We start from the raw sequence: 19,740 nt of genomic DNA on the forward strand, positions 1-19,740 counted from the left end.
GCCTATCTAGCTATCTACCTATCTATCGATTTGCCTATTTCTGTATCCATCCCTCTATCTGTCTGGCATCTGTCTATCTGTCTGGCGTCTGTCTATCTATCTGCCTATTTCTATATCTATCTATCTGTCTGTTTGATTGCCTGTCTATCTCTATCTATCTGTCTATCTTGCGTCTGTCTATCTATCTGCCTATGTTCATATCTATCTATCTGTCTGTTTGATTGCATGTCTCTCTCTATATCTCTCTATTTGTCTATCTATCTGCCTGTCTGTCTGGCGTCTATCTATCTGTCTGCCTATGTTCATATCTATCTATCTGTCTGTTTGATTGCATGTCTCTCTCTATATCTCTCTATTTGTCTATCTATCCGTCTGCCTGTCTGGCGTCTATCTATCTGTCTGCCTATGTCTATATCTATCTGTAAAGTTTGATTGCCTGTTTCTCTCTATATCTCTACATCTATCTATCTGTCTGTCTGGCGTCTATCTATCTGCCTCTGCCTATATCTATCTGTCAATCTGTCTCTCTTGTCTATCAAAATCATTTCCCCCGTTCTTTTTTCTTTTTTTTCTTCCATATTTCTCATGTCTATCCGTATCTATCTCCCTTCCATGCTTCTTTCTATCTTTCTTCCCCCCCCCCCCCCCCATCTCTCTGCTGTCCTCTCCTCAAGCTTTCACAACAGCCGCTGAGAGTTTGAGAAAAGACATATCGCTACTTTGCACTTGTGTGTGTGTGTGTGTGTGTGGAGGGGTAGAGAGTGAGGGCGAACAATAATAAATCAGTTGGTCTTTCACCCCCCCCCCCCCCTCCCGGGCTTTCCGGGCCAGGCAGAGGGCGGCAGCCGGGGCTGAGCGCTTTGGTAGTGGGAGGGAGCCAGGGGGAAGGCGCCGCCTCTGGGAGCTGCATGTGTCACAGTCCATCAGAGGAGGCGTCCGCCTCACATCCCTCAGCATCTTCCCAACCAGCAACAGGCAGCGCGCTCCTCAAGCAGCCTCAACTTTCTCCTCCTTGTTGCGCTGATTATAACATTTAAAAAAAAACCAATTAATTTTCCAACAGAGAAGGAAAAAAAAAAACCAACAACGGGAACGAAATATTCCACCCTCGAGCTGGACAAGAAAGTACCGTGGTGGGGAAAGTGAGGAGAGGAAACTTGGGCGAGACGAGGAGAGAGAGAGGGACAAGCACTGGACGATGGAAGGAATTGACTTCTTCGGCGGGTAACCCCCTCCGCAAAAGGTGTGCACGATGGGAACAGTTGTGGATTTACTGACACTTGGCAAGAGTTTTACTGCTAGCTTTGGAATTCTTTGAATCGGCGAAAGAAACTTCAAGTGGTGAGTGATAAATAATACAGTATCTGATTATTATTGTTGCGTATGTTTTTTTTCAATGCTGAAAGTGTCATTATTGAGGGTTGTTGAGAATGTTTTTTCAATGTTGGGGCTGTCACAGTTGCCAGTTGTGCGTGTGTGTGTGTGTTTTTTTTTTACAATTCTGAGGTAAATTGGTCCCTCGGTCCAAATCCAAACGGTTTACAGGTTCACAGAAAGAGTTGGAGAATCTCCCCTGTACCATCTGCGCCGTCTGATGTCGTCGTTGAAAGCAAAACAAAACCACCACAAAGTAAGTGCTTAATGTCACAGGAATGAGACGAACGCAGAGATGCGAGCGGAGGGGAGGTTTTTGTTTGTTGAAAGAGTGCAGCCAGCAGCTGTGAAAATAACCTGCCCTGCCAGGGTATTGTTGTTGTGTTTTTTTGGTGCTCTTTCACATCAGGGTTGGGCTTGAGGTTGTGTGTTTGCTTGAAACAGCAGCAGCAAGAGGCAGGAGGAGCTGTTATGCAATTGTTGGTGAGCTGCCACTTGTGCATCTTCTGCCTCAGACCACCTCGACCAGTTCTCCTTTGGCTCTGTGCATCTGCAGCGGGGAAGCAGAGCCTTCTGCTCATTGTTCTGGCTCTCTGAGGGAGGGAGATACAGAGAGAGACCTCTCCAATCCACCCTACTCCCCTCATGCTCATTCCCCGTTGACCTGCAATTTATCCCCCCCCCCCTTTTTTAATAATATATTTCCAGTTCATCCTTGGAAAGTTACTGATGAATCTGATCCCACCATTCTTGGAGGCAGCACATACTAGCTCATAACAAAGCACAGCATTGCAAAACCCTCCTGGTTTCGCTTAAGGTTCTTTTGCCAATTAATTTAAGTTTGTGCTTGTTATCGACCCTGCAGCGGAAACAATCTGTCCTTACTTATTCTGTCTAAAGTACCCCTGGTTAATATTGCTGCTGTCACGGTGCAAAATCACAATGAAACCCTGACATGGCACAGAGATTTAAGGTAAAGACTTAACCATCCAAAATGCTAGACTGCTGAGGGAATCACTGCAAAGATCTAAGATATATGAAATGGGATATTTAATTGCCACTGATTTAATTTTCCTTTGTTTGGATGTGGGTTCAAATCAAATCAAATCAAATCCTGGAACCATTAGTTCAGAGTTGAACATATTTACAGGAGATATCATCATCTGTTGTGCAGTTTGTGTTGTTTTTTAAATGCACCAGGGCCCCATGTGGCATCTTCCTTATGTAAGCACCTGCTTTCTCAAAACATTAAGTTCACCAAGCGTCCAGGAAAGCCTGGCTCTCCACTTTTTAAAAATAATTGTGGCTTTGCACTTTGGGACGGAGTTATACTCCAGCTGGCGAGTGCGCAGAGCCTTCGCTCACTGGAGAGGCTTGTGCAACTCACCACTTTATGAGGCTTAAGCGTCAGGTCCGCATTGACGGTAGCAATGTAGCTGGGCCGTATGAGTGTGTGTGTGGTATCAACGAGGACAAGCAGTTGTCCGGAAGAGGGTGGGTAAAAATAAATAAAAGACCATGTGTGGAAACCTGTGGGGAGGAGTAGAAGGTTCTCCGTGTTAAAGGACTGATATGAGGTGGGCAGTTTCAGCCCCAAGTCCGCCACTGTTTTATTTCATTCAACGAAAGCCCTCCAATTTAATCCCTCTTGATTATTTTTTAAAAAGTGGCTGTCCTACAGAGAGTTGTGAAAACCAGAATATAAAATACCCTTTTCACCGGAGCATATTCCATTAAAATAAGATGGTGACTTGTCAGCCAATGAGCAAAGATAGAGAACAAAATGCACAAATGATGAAAAAGACGGGGACAGGCTCTGCCCCCGAGTTCCTCTTGAGCATGAGAAGAAAAAGAGACACACATTGAGCCTGGAAATGGAAACCCCCTTGACATATTAAAACGCAAGTTACCAGCACTGAAACTCGCCCTTTGATTGGAATTGAGTGCGATAACTCCCCAAATCCCATGGGCCTGTGGCCATGTTATGCGAGATTTCAGACTGAGTGTGTGCTACAGGCACAGTGTGAGGGGTACAAGTGGAAGGAAGTCAAACTGGCCCAAAAGCCAGTCCCTTTTCATCACCCTGATACTTAGAAAGTGGCTGATGATGTGATCCCAGGATCTGATGAGGTAGTGGCTCTGGTGACATGAGGTTTGCAGAGCTGATAGTGGTTCAAATGACCCAGCAATGATGGTCAGTTGCTATGCCGGCTATAAACATTTAGATTAGTAACCTTATCTCTTCATTCTGAACCACTCTATTTTTAGTGGGAGAGGTCAGACACACACAATTTATCTGTCCAAGGTACCGAAAGAGGCAAATAAAACAGGACATGGAGAGCAAAAAGTGAGGGCTGATGATGTGGGGAAGTGGGTTGGGGTGGGGAACACCGTAATAATTTACAACACCCAACATAATGGTGAGTTTCTGTTTCCTGAGGGAAAGACTCTCTGTAGGAGATAGCTTTCTGTTTGAAATCTGCCTAATCTAGCTATGAAGAAAGGTTGAGTAGATTAGGATTGTTTTCATTGGAAAGACGGAGGTTGAGGGGGGGACCTGCTTGAGGTCTACAAAATTATGAGAGGTATGGACAGGGTGGATAGCAACAAGCTTTTTCCAAGAGTGGGGGTGTCAGTTACAAGGGGTCATGATTTCAAGGTGAGAGGGGGAAAATTTAAGGGAGATGTGCGTGGAAAGTTTTTTACGCAGAGGGTGGTGGGTGCCTGGAACGCTTTACCAGCGGAGGTGGTAGAGGTGGGCACGATAGCATCATTTAAGAGGCATCTAGACAGGTATATGAACGGGCGGGAACAGAGGGAAGTAGACCTTGGAAAATAGGAGACAGGTTTAGATAAAGGACCTGGATCGGCACAGGCTGGGAGGGCCGAAGGGCCTGTTCCTGTGCTGTAATTTTCTTTGTTCTTTGTTCTTTGTTCTATTTGCACTTTGCATAGTGACAGTGATTTTGGATGAGGCATTAAACCGAGTGCCCCTTTTTTCCCTTGGGTGGATGTAAGACATCCGATCCCATTATGCCAAAGAAGAAAAGTGAATACTCCCCGGTGGCCTGGCCAGCATCTCTCCCCCAATTAGCCAGATTTGCTAGTGATTATCACATCGTTTGCGGAAACCTGGTGTGCAGAAATGTGGCATAACAGCAACCACACTTCATTGGATGTGAAAGTCATTTATAAAAAGGTGCAAGAAGAGAGAGACCTGGGGTTGTCTGTGCACAATATCCTGAAGGTGGCAGGACAGCTTAACAAAGAGTTAGCAATGCACAGGCGGAAGTGGTCTTTATAAATAAGTACAAAAGCAGGGCGTTATGCAAACCCTATAGAAAGCCCCAGCTGGAGTATTGTATCTAATTCTGGGCACCAGTTGTGAGGCAGAATATGAAGGTTCTGCAGATGTTCTGAAAGATATTCATTTGAATGTTACCAGGAGTGAAGGATTACAGTTACATGGAGAGACAGGGGAAGCCGGGTTGTTCTCTGAGGAGATTGGGACGACCTGTTTGAAACCACGAAGGGTTTAGATATATCAGCTAAGGAGAAACTGTTTCCATTGGCTGAAGGGACAATATAAAAGGCCATTGATTTACCACAATTGGCAAAAGAACCAGCATCAACATGGGGGGAGAGGGGCGGGGGATATATGGATATATTGTTTTAATGTAATTTATATTTAGGATTTGGAATTCACTTCCTGCTAGGTTCAATTTTAGCCTTCAAAAGACAACAGATAAATATTTGAAGCAGGAAAAATTGCTGGGAGATGGGGAAACAATGGGACTAACTGCAGTGCTGTTTTAAAGAGATAGCATATATTTGATGGGCCTTAATGGCCACTTGGTGAGTTGTACGATTCTATAATTCTGTATGAATGCAGATTCATCCTTTCTTTACTCTGCAAATTGATGGTGCAATGACCACTTATTTCAGCATATTTGTGTTATTGGATGTTGAAATCTTGTGTATGTCAGGCCTAGTCTCTCAGTGGAAAATGTCACAGAGGTCCTCTCTCTGAGTGGTCTGAGGGACGGAATTCTATGTCAACGTCTGACATGATCACAATGGGTACAGTGAAAGAATATCCTGAAAGAGCAGCAGGTGAACCTGCCGGTTTTTGTACTCCATTTCACAAAACTGACCTTTCCAGGAATGATGAATAGATTTTGAAAGCAATGTATTAAGTGCACGGTGTTGAAAACTTGCTGGAACACCCTTTGTTTCTGTCTGAAGAACTGACCCACTATGACAACCTGCCCATGTGAGACAGGTTGAATGACCAGTACAACTCATGGAAAGGTTCTCTTGAGTCCTAAAGCTGAAAACTGAATGGCTCTCTCCTGGAGTTTCAGTGGAGTTGTAACCATCTCATTCATTCTAGCAGTGATGGTCCATAGTTGAATTCCAGTGTGGACTGGCAGGAAGATCGGGTTGACCTGTTGAATTGTGGGATATTGGGGTATATTGGATATTGTGCTCGATGGGTATATTGGGTATTGTGCTCTATAGGTGTATTGGGTATTGTCCTTTATGAGTATATTGGGAATTGTGCTGTATAGGTGTATTGGATATTGTGCTCGATGGGTATATTGGGTATTGTGCTCTATAGGTGTATTGGGTATTGTCCTTTATGAGTATATTGTGTATTGTGCTCTATGGCTATATTGGGTATTGTGCTCGATGGGTATATTGGGTATTGTCCTCTATAGGTGTATTGGGTATTGTCCTTTATGAGTATATTGGGAATTGTGCTGTATAGGCGTATTGGATATTGTGCTTTATGTGTATATTGGGTATTGTGCTGTATGGATATATTGGGTATTGTGCTCTATGCGTATATTGGATATTGTGCTGTATGGATATATTGGGTATTGTGCTCTATCAGTATATTGGGTATTATGCTCTATGAGTATATTGGGTATTGTCCTTTATGAGTATATTGGGAATTGTGCTGTAGGGGTAAATTGGGTATTGTGCTGTATGAGTATATTGGGTATTGTGCTCGGTGTGTATATTGGGTATGGTGCTCTGTGGATATATTGGGTATTGTGCTCTGTGGATATATTGGGTATGGTGCTCGATGGGTATATTGGGTACTGTGCTCGATGGGTATATTGGGTATGGTGCTCGATGGGTATGTTGGGTATTGTGCTCTATGGGTATATTGGGTACTGTGCTCGATGGGTATATTGGGTATGGTGCTCGATGGGTATGTTGGGTATTGTGCTTGATGGGTATATTGAGTATTGTGCTCGATGGGTATGTTGGGTACTGTGCTCGATGGGTATATTGGGTATGGTGCTCGATGGGTATGTTGGGTATTGTGCACGATGGGTATATTGGGTATGGTGCTCGATGGGTATATTGGGTATTGTGCTCGATGGGTATGTTGGGTATTGTGCTCGATGGGTATATTGCGTACTGTGCTCGATGGGTATATTGGGTTTGGTGCTCGATGGGTATGTTGGGTATTGTGCTCGATGGGCATGTTGGGTATTGTGCTCGATGGGTATGTTGGGTATTGTGCTCGATGGGTATATTGGGTATTGTGCTCGATGGGTATATGGGTACTATGCTCGATGGGTATATTGGGTACTATGCTTGATGTGTATATTGGGTATTGTGCTCGATGGGTGTATTGGGTAATGTGCTCGATGGGTATATTGGGTATGGTGCTCGATGGGTATGTTGGGTATTGTGCTCGATGGGTGTATTGGGTATTTTGCTCGATGGGTGTATTGGGTTTTGTGCTCGATGGGTATGTTGGGTATTGTGCTCGATGGGTATATTGGGTATTGTGCTCGATGGGTATATTGGGTACTATGCTCGATGTGTATATTGGGTATTGTGCTCGATGGGTATATTGGGTACTATGCTCGATGTGTATATTGGGTATTGTGTTCTATGGGTATATTGTTAGACCTTTGTTCTGTTCTTACCTTATAAAGAAAAAAAATAATTGCACGCTCTTGCCAAACGTTGAAGAGCATATGTGTTGGGATTTTGGTAAGATAAAGTCACTGTACGAATGCATGTTCTTGTGTTAAAATGAATAATAATGAAAAAAAGAGGCATGATGTTGAAGCTTGTACGCCTGACTCATCAGGTCAGACGTACAAGCGTACCAAATCTAAAGGTCACATCAGTTTATACTGCATGAGAAGAGGGTTCTGATTGGTTGGTAACAGGACTCTAATTGTTTGAGGCATTGTCATGGAAATGCACCAAGAAACAGTCAACTGCCAAACATTTGTTTAAATTCAAACCGCGCAGGTCAACTCTATTTGGTCATGGCATTGCTATGGGAATGAATCCGGGAATGGCTCGTCCCCAAGCTTTTTTTGTTCAGTTGAAAAAGGTACAATCTGTGGCCATGCTCCTCTGCCTGCAAAGGACAGGGCTCTGTGTGTGAATATATGTAGCTTCCAGCGCACCTAAGTGTCCACACTATGTGGGTGACTGATAATCTGAATTTCTTTTTCCATTGTAATCCCAAGCGCACTCAGGTTTGCTAAGCAAGTGTCCAGCTACAAAAATGCATCTAATGTTGGACACTATGGGCGGGATTCTCCCCTACACGGTGGGGTGGGCGGTGCCGGCGGGATGGAGTGGCGTGAACCACTCCGGCGATGGGCCGCCCAAAAGGTGCAGAATCCTTCGCACCTTCAGGGGCTAGGCCCGTCCTGGAGTGGTTGGCGCCCCGCCGGCTGGCGGGATAGGGGCTTGGCGCCACGCCAACCGGCGCCGAAGGGCATCCGCCGGCCGGCACGAGCCGGCGCATGCGCGAGGGTGACAGCGCATGCTGGCGCCATCCCCGCACATGTGCAGAGGGATTCACTTCCGCATTGGCCATCGCGGAGGACTACAGCGGCCAATGCGGAAGGAATAGAGTGCCCCCACAGCACAGGCACGCCCGCGGATCGGTGGGCCCAGGCCGTGGGCCAGGCCACCGTGGGGGCACCTCCCGCGACCCCCCAAGAACCCCGGAGCCCGCCCGCGCCGCCAGGTCCCGCCGGAAAGGGACCAACTCTAATTTACGCCGGTGGGACCGGCATAGAATGGGCGGGACTTCGGCCCATCCCCGGCAGGAGAATCCAGACAGCCCTGGGGTCCATTGAGTCGCGCCGGACCCCGCCATTCTCTGAGGCGGGCGGCACGACTCACGTCGGGCCGGGTTTTGGGGGGCGGGAGAATTGGGAGGACGGCGGGGGCGGAATTCACGCCGACCCCCGGCGGTTCTCCCACCTGGCGGGGGTCGGAGAATCCTGCCCCAGGTTTCTGAGTTTTACAAGCACGGGCAGATTGAATATGGTCAATACCTGGTGTTGGAACCAACAATTCTACGGACGCGTGTTTGTAGGATTAGAATAGCGGTTTTAATATGCTTACAACAGAGCCAGCCTGTTAGCCGTTGAAATTTCGGTGAACTGGCCGGCTGACCCTGTGGCACTGATCTTTATACAGCAGCTCCCGGGGGAGGAGTCCTGGGCGGAGCCAAGGGAGAAGCCCCGTACAACTCTCAAGCATTCCCAGAGCTTTTCCCCCTGGAGGTCAGGTAGTGCAACTGCACTTACAATATAGACACATGTATATACAGGTTATAATCCGGTGTGAATCACATTCACCACACCTGGCCAATTGCAAACAATTAAAATTTGCGTGATGTACAGAGAACGATCAGGATAGTCATTATCCTGCCGGATGGCAAAGACGGGTCCTGTTCCAGCACTGATCCTACATGGTGAGTAAATGGCTTGCACTGAATGTGTATATTGACCAGTGAAGCTAAGCTTGTAAGTAGATATTTGTAGAGAATCCATTGGCTAATTTCTCAACGAGCGCATCGATGAAAAGAAGCTCATTTGCCTACTTCATTTCAAAGGTGAATTTGAGTGCAGGATGGCGCTCATTCAGGTGTGTAAGGAAATCTTTTCATGCAGCTGCAGACTCAAAAATAGCAAACATATTGTCTACATTTTGGAAATGTAGCAGTCAGGCTAATTCCACTGAAGATGCATTTCTCTTGGAAACTCAATGATGGTTGTGAGAGCTGGGCCTATAGGGGATCCCATGGCAACACGATCTATTTGTGCATACACGGTTTTGTTCAAACTGAGCTCAACTGCGTGAGTTTTTGATAGGTAGGAAAGTAAGTTGTGAAGAAGACACAAGGGGCAGAATTTTCTGGCTATTCATGCTGACGTGATCTGATGGTCCTGTCGACGGTGCAGCGCACCCCCGCCATGGGTTTCACGCCGCATTCAAAAGGAAAAACTGTTGACAATGGCGGGACCAAAAGTTCCCATTGCCAGCCACTGGAGAGCCACCCTAAAGCACTGAAGATCATGCCACGGAGGGGTAGGAAAATTACCCCCCTCCCCCTCAGAAGAGTCAACAGTGGTATATAGACAGATTAAGTGAGTTGGCAAAGACTTGGCAAATGGTGTACAATGGGGGAAAATGCAAAATTGTCCATTTTGGCAGGAAGAATAAAGAAGAAGCACATCACCTAAATCACGAGAGACTGAGAGCTCTGAGATGCAGAGGAATCTGGGTGTCCTACTGCATGACTCACAGAAGGCTAGTATACAGGTACAATGAGTAATTAGCAAAGCTAACAGTATGTTATTGTTTATTGCGAAGGAAATTGAATATAAACGATGGGAAGTTGTGCTTCAGTTGTACAGGGTATTGGTGAGGCCACATCAGGGGTATTGTGCACAGTATTGGTCACCTTATTTTTGAAAGGATGTAAATGTATTAGAAACGGTATAGAGAAGGTTTATTAGATTGCTACCTGGAACGAGCAGATTATGCTACAAGGAAAAGTTAGACAGGCTTGACCTTGTATCCACTGGAGTTCAGAAGAGTAACTTGATCAGAATCTTTCAGATCCTGAGAGGTATTGACAGGGTGGATGTAGAGAGAATGTTTCCACTTGTGGGAGAATCTAGAACTAGAGGTCACTGTTTATAAATAAAGGGTCACCCATTTAAGACAGAGATGAGAATTTATTTTCCTCAGAGGGTAGTGCCTCTCTTCCTCAAAAAGCAGTGGAAGCAGAGCCTTTAAGTATCGTTAAGCAGAGCTAGATAGATTCTTAATAAACAAGGGGTTAAAGGTTATCGAGGGTAGGTGGGAGGTTACAATCAGATCAGCCATGATTTTATTGAATGGCGAATCAGGCTTAAGGGGCTGAATGGCCTACTCTTGTTCCTAATTTTATAATCGCATGTGTTTTGGAAAGACCATACATAGGCAGGCACAATGAATCATGAGGATGAATCCTACAGTAGTCCGTGCCCATGTGCAGATAGACCTGGACATCACTCAGGCTTGGGCTGATAGGTGGTAAATACTTTCATACCACAGAAGTGCCAGTTAACGACTATCGCCAACAATAGAGAATCCAACCATCTCCCTTTGACGTTCAATGGCATGACCATTGCTGAAATAAACTTTGAGAAGTATTGTAAACTGTGAGGAGGACAGTGTAGAACTTCAGAAGAACATAGACAAGTTGATGGAATGGGCAGATAGGTGGCAGATGAATTAGGGATGGCAATTAGGGATGGGCAGCAAGAATGCTGGCCTAGCCAGTGACACCAACCTCTAGTCAAAGAATAATTTAAAAAAAAAGTAGCTTGTTACTCTTACACAGTTCCAACAAACGACATTGAAACTTGCTTAGTGATAGATCCAATAGATACAAATTTGGATCCATCATTAAGAATGGTGGGCATTTTGTCAATGTAGTCACACTTGCATTATTCTAGTCCCTCTGTCGGATTTACAGATGTATGCCTTGGCTGACCTTGAGGCCTCCCAATGCTACCAAACATTCAGGCTGCTTGTGAAAAATGGCCAAGTGGTTGGGTTACTGCAATATGCGTGCACTAGATCAGCTAGGCACGCGTTCAAAGAATCAGTGTCTTCATTGGATACTGGTTTGTGGCAGGATAGCTGGAAGTAAATGGGTTTGAACCCGACAATATCTCTTCCCGTTTGATTTGGGATGGAGGCACACCAATGTGCCAGGGCAAACTCCTCGCTTTCAGAGAGTTCATGGCCAGAGAGAGTTACTGCGTTTTGGGCTTTGTCATCAGTTGTGTTGCCAAACCGCTCCCGCTGAAGTGTTTTGCCATGAGGGCTGGTTTCAAATGGGCATTTTTTATGCTGCGGCCACTTATTGAGAACTGACCAAATTGAAAAATGTAAAATATTTGCACATGTTAGAACAATCGCAGTGATTGGTTCAATCACATCCTGTATAAATGGTAGCTTGAGTGTCGGGCTTCAGCATTGTCGATACACTTGGAAATGACGACTGGCACAACTTTGGGTCGAATACACATGGGAAAGTTGGATAGATTGTTTCAGCCCTGTACTGCCGAGCAACTGTCTGCATCCCGGAATAACCTAACAGCATGGTCTTCAGTCACCACCGGTTTTGCATCACTACTTGTCTCCCGACGACATGCCATCTCTTCATGGGTTTGCGATAATAGCTCGCAACAAAGTTGTAAAGGCTGTTCTTTCTTTATTAAGAATTGAATAGCACACGAGGGGCTGTTTAGTACACTGGGCTAAATCACTGGCTTTGAAAGCAGACCAAGGCAGGCCAGCAGCATGGTTCGATTCCCGTAACAGCCTCCCCGAACAGGCGCCGGAATGTGGCGACTAGGGGCTTTTCACAGTAACTTCATTGAAGCCTACTTGTGACAATAAGCGATTTTCATTTCATAACAGCTGGGGGTGAAGCTATGCTCCAACAGCAACAGCTTGTATTGACAAAACACCTTTAATCTGGTACAAACATCTAAATGCGCTTCACAGGAATGGAATCACACAGAATTGGCTGCTGATGGTGGGATTTTCCAGTCATTCCCGCCGCCGGACCGGAGACCCCACCAATGGCAACCCACCCCACCCCCCCCCATCGGGGCTGCCCTGGCAGTAGTGGCTGGGGGTGCGAACAGTGGGAAACCCCATTGACAGCGGCGGTACTGGAAAATACTGCCACTGGCAAATGGCGGGCAGCACTACCTGAAATGAAATGAAAATCGCTTATTGTCACGAGTAGGCTTCAATGAAGTTACTGTGAAAAGCCCCTAGTCGCCACATTCCGGCGCCTGTCCGGGGAGGCTGGTACGGGAATCGAACCGTGCTGCTGGCCTGCTTGGTCTGCTTTATAAGCCAGCGATTTAGCCTTGTGAGCTAAACCAGCCCCTGAAATCATCGTTCCCTGACCGGGAATCGAACCCGGGCCGCGGCGGTGAGAGCGCCGAATCCTAACCACTAGACCTGCAAAACAGGCTGTGGGGTGGAGGTGGGGGGCAGAAAATATCCATCCTGGGTCACATATAAATTGATATTAGCACATGTGAGCAAAAGATTAGTAAAAGAGGTAGACTTCGAGTCGTACTTTAAGTAAGTAGAGAGTTGCAGAAGTTGAGAGAGATTTCCAGAGCTCTGAGACCAAGCATGATCAAAATCAAGAATGCTAAAGTGTTCAAAATTGGATGTGGGAAGAATGAAAGATACATTTAGGTTTAACAACGGGCACTGGTTATTTTTGACATTTGTGATATAGACTGCAACATCATACATAATTGAGCTGGATGTAGTTAATGCTCTAAATTCTCACATCACACAGAGAGTTGTTTGAACCTTGATTTCTGGACCGTCTCTGGTTCAGTATTGGAGGTTCCTACCTCTACCTTGCACCATCTTGCCATCAGAAAGTACCCGCAGCACTAGAATGAGCTGCTGCCTTTACTGACTCCACTTTCAGACTCTAATGCTGTAACAAAAAAACAGAAAATAAAAATGCCAGTCTAATAATTCAATCAGTTAACAAGCTCTCTATCCCTTCTCGGCCTTTTGGTTAGGATGAGCGTGAGGTCAGGTGTAATGCCTGGATCTGGTATGTCTCTCTTGTGGGGACCATGAATTGGATTCAATTTGAATTGCTTTTTGGAGCAGGTAAGGAGCTGGATTAAGGGTTTGCCCCTGTCCACACTCTGAGCCCTGGCTTTGTAACTCTGAAAAAGTTAAAAAAAAGTTAGCAAACTCTCTCATTTTACTGGGCTGACTTTCTTACATTTCTGACATTTTTTACCAATTTGAGCAATGGGCTGTAATCCCCAAATTAGAGTTTACCTGTTTAGCGGTTATGTCAGGGAGCACTTACTCACACAGAAAGAATTGGCTAAATCCAGAATCATCTTTCCCCAAAAGGTGTTGAGGTTACAAGTGAGTTGAAAATTTCAAAATTGAGATTGATGGATATCATTAGGCAAGAGCATTGGGGGTTACAAAGGCAAGAAGATGGAATTAAGTTGCAGATCAGCAGTGATCAATTTGAATGGTCGAGCAGGCTTGATGGGCGAAATGGTTTCCTCTTCTCTCTGTGTTTCTTTGAACCTGTGCTTTTCCAGTCCAATATTTACCTTATAGCTTCATGTGACGGTTTGGATACAGTTTCCTATATCGTAAGTCCCCAATCAATAAGTTCACTTTGTCTGAAAAGCTTAATGTCGCGATCCATGGAAGGTTTGAATCAGGCTTGCCCCTCTTGCTTGCACCTTGCCCAAGGTTTGAACATCATCCCTTTGTGTTTCAGTGACCCAATCCGAAGGTAGCGATGTCTTGACGGTATAGTTTCAGCATCGCTCCCTCTTACTTACACTCCAATCTCATTGGCGTCATTGATTAGGTGCACTCCTTTTGTAGAGCTAAACCCAAACATAGGGAGGGAGGGAAGTACAATAATTAAGAGGCCAGGGGTTCAAACACTTTGAGGAGTGGGAAGTAAAAACACTGACGTGGGGGGGGGGGGGGGGGGGGGGGCTGATGGGGGAGGTGCAGTGACATACTGAATCTAAAGGTCATCGCTCCAAATAGAACAGGAAATTATAGAGCAGGCACAGAAGGTTCCTGAGCAGAGCTGCACAGAGCTATGTATGCAATGGGGCATGGACCGGCTAAATTATAATCTGAATTGGTAGTACCATAAGGAGTTTTCCTGGTGTCTTTCACCACAATGCCATTATCGAACAACAGTAAGTAGAAACTTGTCAAAGTACTTGTGCTGAAATGCTAAAAAAATATTCCGTCTATAAATTAAAGGCAATCAATAATCTGGTTTAACTTCAAACTTTGAGCCAAACCAGATGCTCGACATTTATACCATTTACTTTACATTGATTAAGGGGGGAGATTTTCCACTGCCCCCCCTCCCCATCCTGTTTTGTTTTCTGCTGGTAGAGGAGGCTCGTCATTGGCCAGCAGTGGGATCGTCCTGTTTGTCATCAGCCGGGGTACCTGCCGTGGGGGAAATTGCCATTGGCAGAACCGGAAGATCCCGCCAGACGAGAAGGGCTGGAAAATTCAGCCGCAGGAATTTGAGAGAGAGAGCATTTATTTTTGTTCTGTTCCCAGTGTAAATGCTTTTGGGACGGTGGGAGGGGGGGATTGTCTTCTCTGCACTCTGCTAATTATGGCCGCCTGAGCATCCTTAATTTTCCTTGCTCCACTGTACCATCAGCTGCCCCCCCCCGGCTTTAAATTCCCTCACTAAAACTCTCCCCCTCTCCAGCTCTCTCTCTTCCTTTAATGTGCTCCATTAAAACCTCCCTCTGACCAAGCTTTTGGCCACTAGACCCAGTACATCCTTGTGGTTCGGTGTCGATAATGTTTGACTAAGTTTCTGTCACTGCCTTGGGGACATCTTCACCACGTTAAACGCAAAGTGTTGTTGTTTTATGTCAGTTTGGCTCATTTGATTTGCCTTTGTCTCAAGAGGATTTTTAATTCGCAAAGGCGAGTGATAAGCTGGCGGTAAACAAGCACCCTGTTTTTTTACAGTTTGTGCTTGGAAAATGTGCATCGTTGGGGAGACCAGCATTTATTGCTTGTCCAGAATTGCCTTTCAGGAGGTAGTGGGGATCCAGCTCTTGAACAGTTGCAGTCCATGTGGTGTAAATACAGGCGCCCCCCCCCCCCCCCCCCCCCCCCCCCCCACACACACACCCAAGTACTTTTATAGGGGAGCACTCTAACCTCTGAGTCAGAAGGTTGGAGGTTCAGGTCCAGGGATTTGAGAATGTCATCTCGGCTGACAGTCCCAGTGCAGTGCTGAGGGAGTGCTGCAGTATCTTCCAAATGACACATTATATCCAGGCACCGCCTGGCACTATTTTGAAGAAGAGCAATGGAGCTCTCCCTTGGTGTTCTGACCAATATGTATTCCTTGAAACAGCATCACTGAAGCAGATTGTTTGGCCGTTACCTCATTGCTGCTGGTGGGAGCTTGCAGGGAGTACACTTCAAAATGCACTTCGTTGGTTATAAAACACCTTGGGACATCTGGAGGCCATGATAGGTGCTAAACAAATACAAATCTTCCTTTTCTTTCCGTCAGTAAAATTGGTTGGGGAAAATTAGCTTGTCAGTGCCTCATTGTACGGCTCCATACAAATCAGTTGCCTTCGCAACTGCCTCTGGATCATGATCCATTTATGTAGCGTTTTAAAAATAATTGTACAATAGGCGATCCATCCATTGCTGCCAGTTACACAGTCGGTGGTGAAAGATAAAATCTACCCCTTTGTGTTCGAGTCCCACGCAAGGAATTGAACACATTATCTAACCTGACTCCGCCTATGCAGTGGTGCTCGGAGTGCTATATTATCAGGGGGTGTTGGTCCTTCAGCAGTGGCTGAGGAGCCACTGTTCCTCTGTGTAGCTGAGGGATTGAGCCAAGGTCCTGTCTTACCTGTTCCGCAGGGAATGTTAAATATCCCACAGAGTCAGCTATGTGGAAAAGTGCACATAGCTGACGTTCTCTTCATCAAACGACCTCACCAAAAGTCAGATTAACTAGGGTTGCTCGACTCATTGCTGTTCTCGCTATGTTGGTGGTGCAGAATGATTACTAAGTTTTCTTGCATAATGATGGCCATCGCGTGTTAAACATTTGAAGCGTCTCAGCGATATGTCACGGTACCCTCTCAATGCAGGCGTGATTCCACCAACCTGCGAGTTTTAAATACTGTTGCTAAAACTCAGCAGAAATTCCTGAAGGTAGTACTCATGATAAATTGGATGCAATAGATGAAAAGAGTTACAGCAGAAAGTCAGAGGTGTGAAAAAGGTTGACTTTCAGAGACCTTTCCCTTGTAACTGTCTGTGGATTATATCCCAACGCTGTAACTACTGGAAGGCTGGTTTGTGACGCGGAGCGATGCCAGCAGCGCGGGTTCAATCCCCGTACCGGATGAGGTTATTCAGGAAGGTTCCGCCTTCTCAACCTTGCCTCAGGTGTGGCGATCCACAGGTTAAATCAAAGGGGCGAGCAGCCCCTGGGACTGTGGTGACATTTCCATTTTTTTAACTTGAATCAACATGCCAAAATTAAGATTAGTGTGGCTTGGAAGGGTAGGGGCTAATCTGGGATAAGGATTTTTTATTCATTCATGGGATGTGGGTGTCGCTGTCTGGGCCAGCATTTCTTGCTAATCCCTAATTGCCCTTTAACTGAGTGGCTTGTGTGGCAGTTTCAGAGAGCATTTAAGAGTGAACCACTTTGCTGTGGATCTGAACTTGCATGTCGGCCAGACTGGGTAAGGACGGCAGATTTCCTTCCCCAAAGGACAAAAGGTGATTTTGGTCTCCCCATGTCTGTGTGGGTTTCCTCCGGGTGCTCCGGTTTCCTCCCACTAGTCCCGAAAGACGTGCTGTTAGGTAATTTGGACATTCTGAGTTCTCCCCCCCCCGTGTACCCGAACAGGCGACGGAATGTGGCGACTAGGGGCTTTTCACAAGAACTTCATTGCAGTGTTAATGTAAGCCTACTTGTGACAATAAAGATTATTAAAAGATTAAATTCAGTAAATCAAATTAATATGGAATACAAAGCAAGCACGAGTGATGGTAACTGGGAAACTATTGGATTATTGTGAAAACTTGTCTTTAGATAAAAACAATGGATTGGACATGATCAATGCATGGGGCTATGGGCATACGGCTGGAGAGTGGGCCTAGGTATGGTGCTCTTTGGGAGTGTCGGTGATGCCCAAATCCTGTACACGAATAAAGAAAACAAAACACAGAAAGGTAAAGGCAAATTGCTTTTTGACAAATTTAATGTACTTTTTTTGAAGAGGTGTCTGATTGGACGAATGTAGCTGTCATGCACATGGATTTTGAGAAAACTCTGATGTATATAGAATAACAACACAGAAACTGATCATTTGACCTAACTACCTGCTCCAAGGGAGCAAATGATCCATACCACACATACCCATTCTCTTCCCATGTCCCTACATCCCTGTTACCTTCACCCACCTACTCAATCCACTCTTGAACATTGTCAACATATCTGCCTCAACCACTAACCCCGGAAGTGTATTCCATTGACTTGTCAAAACAAAGGTTCTCTTGTTCTGTGTTGGAAATCTATTATATTTATTTCTACCTCAGTGGCCCCTCGTCCTAAACTCCTCAGCTGTTGTAAGCTGCCTGCTCCCATCTAACCTTTGGGAAGCATTCTATCACCTTGCTCTGTATGCAGCACCATACTAATGAAAAACACTCAATAAGATGTGTCACAAATAGTTTTTTGGGAAAATTAAGATGTGGTGTAAGGAAATGTAACGTTATAGATAGAAAACTAGTTGCTGGACAGGAAAGAAAGAAAATTTGCTTGTGTTCTTTCTCAGGGTTTGATGTTGGCTTCATCCTTTGTTCTCCCTATCATGCAAATTATAGAGGACATAATCTCCTTTATGACTGCCAGAGCCGTGAAAGACCTCCGGGAAAGGTGGCCATGTTTTCAGGATGTGCAGTCTGGTGGAAGTTATCGTAACAATAATCCTTATTAGTGTCACATGTTGGCTCACATTAACACTGCAATGAAGTTACTGTGAAAATCCCCTAGTCGCCACATTCCGACGCCTGTTGGGATACACCGACGGAGAATTCAGAATGTTCAATTCACCTAACAAGCACGTCTTTCAGCACTTGTGGGAGGAAACCGGAGCACTCAGAGGAAACCCATGCAGACAAGGGGAAAACGTGCAGACTGCGCGCAGACAGTGACCCAAGCCAGGAATCATAGATTATCATAGAATTTACAGTGCAGAAGGAGGCCATTTGGCCCATCGAATCTGCACCGGCTCTTGGAAAGATCAACCTACCCAAGGTCAACACCTCCACCCTATCCCCATAACCCAGTAACCCCACCCAACACTAAGGGCAATTTTGGACACTAAGGACAATTTATCATGGCCAATCCACCTAACCTGCACATCTTTGGACTGTGGGAGGAAACCGGAGCACCCGGAGGAAACCCACGCACACACGTGGAGGATGTGCAGACTCCGCACAGACAGTGACCCAAGCCAGGAATCGAACCCGGTTCCCTGGCGCTGTGAAGCAACAATGCTAACCACTGTGCTACCGTGTGCCAATTTAACGGGGAGGGATAAATGGGAGGTAATTCATGTTGTGGAGGAACACAATGCGAATTCACTGGAGGGTGTGAAGGAAGTAAGAGTCCTCAGGATTGAAATGAATGAATCTAGGAATGTACAATTGAAGGTAGATAAAAACATCAAAAAGGCATTTGGCTGAATAAATGATGAATGAGATTGCAAGAGTAAAGAAGAAATGGGATATTGGATGAGAAATGACTCGTCCTGAGTGTGTTGTCCTGAGTGCTTCATTGTGGCCAAGACATTCAGGCGATCGGGACCAAATAGTACAGATAGATTAGGGTTAGGTGGAATCATGTAAAGTTTGTCAGATGGTGCCATGAGGGCAGATTAGGTTTATAAGGAAAGGATGAGATGGATAGTCTCCCCGGGACAGGTGTTAATGCCAATATTATGGGTTGTTTATTAGAAAGAAGAGAGGAAGAAATTCTATAGTAAATAATTTTTTTGAAGAATTTCTACAGCACCTTTCACAACCTCAGGATGTCCCAAAGTACCTCACAACCGGTTAGGTACTTTGCGTCTGATATTAGACTTTGTGTAGTGACTGCTGCAATGTAGGAAACATTCGCCTCAAGTGCACAAGTATCTTACCATTCTGCATTCACAGGGAACAGGCTTGGACTGCTTGTCCAGTTGATGTAACTGCTTCCCGACACTGACATCACCTGGTGACCTGCTCATTCTATGGGGTGGTTCAGATGCTGAGATATCAGTCAGCTTTTGAAACCACCGTGTGCTGGAGCATGTGTGTTACTTTGTTAAGAATGTCTGACTCACTCATTCCCCAGTACAATTTCCCCCCCAGTCTCTATCTGCTCTTGTCTGGCACCAGTGTTAAACTTGGCATCTGTCT

The 19,740-nt window shown here is 45.6% G+C and overlaps 1 protein-coding gene across 1 annotated transcript in view; it reads left to right on the forward strand.

Moving 5' to 3' along the window:
- Nucleotides 1-940: 940 nt before the first annotated feature.
- The window catches only part of scn5lab (sodium channel, voltage gated, type V-like, alpha b), a 707,937-nt gene continuing 689,137 nt past the window's right edge, over nucleotides 941-19,740 (forward strand). The window contains exon 1 of the mRNA XM_038798482.1: nucleotides 941-1,341. The gene's annotated coding sequence lies outside the window, so the exon portion shown is untranslated. The remainder of the gene's footprint in view (nucleotides 1,342-19,740) is intronic.

Source organism: Scyliorhinus canicula, chromosome 5 (genome assembly GCF_902713615.1).
Source record: "Scyliorhinus canicula chromosome 5, sScyCan1.1, whole genome shotgun sequence".
NCBI lineage: Eukaryota > Metazoa > Chordata > Chondrichthyes > Carcharhiniformes > Scyliorhinidae > Scyliorhinus > Scyliorhinus canicula.